The following is a 1,977-nucleotide window of genomic DNA, read 5'->3' as shown; positions in this document are numbered from 1 at the left end:
TTTTGCTTGAGTAATGGCTCCAGTGTTGTCGCAGTATAACAAGACAGGGCCATCTAGGGAGGATACCACTTCGAGCTCGTCGATGAACTTCCATAACCACACAACTTTCTTGTAGCATCGGATGCTGCGATATATTCTGCCTCACAAGTAGAGTGGCCACATTGTGCTGTTTGAAACTCTTCCAGCATACTGCTTTATCGTTCAGGATATAAATGTATCCCGATACATCTTGCTATCATCATGATCCGATTAAAAATTGAAGTCTGTAAACTCCATAAGTTTTAAGTCAGATTCTCTATAGATAAGCCACTAGTCCTTGGATTTCTCAAATACTTAAGGATGGTCTTTATGACCTTTCAGTGGTTCTCACCAGGATCGGATGGTATCCACTTACTATCCCTAGTGAGTATACCACGTCCGATCTCATACATGTCATAGCGTACATAATAGATTCCACTACCGAAGCATATAAAATTCTACTCATATGCTCTTTCTCTTGAAAATTATCGGACAATCACTCTTCGAATTTTCTGACCTATCGAAAGATAGTCTTTCTTGAAATTCTTTATGTTGAACCGTTTCAGCATAGTATCAATGTACGTGGACTGGGATAATCCAAGCAATCTCTTAGATCTATCACTATAGATCTTCATCCCAAGAATGAAGGATGCTTGTCCCAAGTCTTTCATGGAGAACTGTGATGACAATCAAACTTTTATTCTCGATAATACAAGGATGTCATTCTCTATTAAGAGAATGCCATCCACATACAAAATAAGTAATACTACTACAGAATGATTAACCCACTTGTATATTCAGAGTTCTTCTCTATTCTTAATGAAGTCATACGTTCTGATCACTTTATCAAAATGTATGTTCCAACTACGAGATGCTTGCTTAAGTCTATAAATGGACCTCTAAAGCTTGCACACCTTAGACTCATCTGCAGATATGAAATATTCAGGTTGTATCATATGCACTCTTTTTCTAGCTCTTCATTTAGGAAGATGATTTTCAAATCCATTTGCTAGATTTTTCATAATCCAGATGTGCTGCTATTGCAAGCATGATCCGAATGGACTTGAGCATTGCCACAAGAGAAAATATCTTGTCATAGTCAATACCATAATGCTGATGGTAATCCTTGATAACCAAACAGACTTTATAGATCTCTACCTTTTCATCTGCGTCTCTCTTCCTTTTAAAGATCCACTTACACCCTATGATTTTATCCCTTCAAGTGGATCAACCAATGTCCATATATTATTGATTTTTATGGACTCTATTTCGAATTTCATGGCTTCTAGCCATATATCGAAGTCAGATCTCTGTATTGTATCCATGTAGGTGATCGGATCCTCATTGTTCTTATCGAGTTCAATAAGATCACCGTCTCAGATCAAAAAATCGTAGTATCTGTCTGGCTGATGCGGTACTCTATCGGATCTCCTCAAAGATGTCTAAATAAGTTTCGGATTTGATCTAATCAAATCTGACTCTATGAGTTTATTAGATTGTATCGTTCTTCTACCGATTGAACTTCATCAAGTTCAATCTTAGAGGTATTAGTTCTTTCCCTAAGAACTTTTTTTCAAAAAGATTGTCCTATTGCTGATGAACACTTTTTGTTCATCAACAAGTAGAAGTAATATCTTAATCTCTTTTGGATACCCTATAAATAACATTATCAGACCTAGATCCAAGCTTATTAGTTTTTAAATATTTGATATAAGTCGGACACTCCCAAACCCTAAGGTGAGAGAGTACTAGCTTACGTTCTGTCCACATCTCATGTGGTATTTTACCTACAAACTTATTCAAAATTTTATTTAGAATATAATAAGTCGACTCAAGTATCTCCAAAAGAGATCAGCAGACTTGCAAAGCCCATCATACAACGAATCATGTCTAACAGGATTTGATTCCTCCTTTCGACACACCATTATGCTGTGATGTTCTGGAGGGGTCACTGTGAGA

This window comes from Elaeis guineensis, chromosome 7 (assembly GCF_000442705.2).
Source record: "Elaeis guineensis isolate ETL-2024a chromosome 7, EG11, whole genome shotgun sequence".
In the NCBI taxonomy this organism is placed as follows: Eukaryota; Viridiplantae; Streptophyta; class Magnoliopsida; order Arecales; family Arecaceae; genus Elaeis; species Elaeis guineensis.
The sequence above is the reverse complement of the archived record's forward strand: the minus strand, read 5'-3'. Positions refer to the sequence as shown.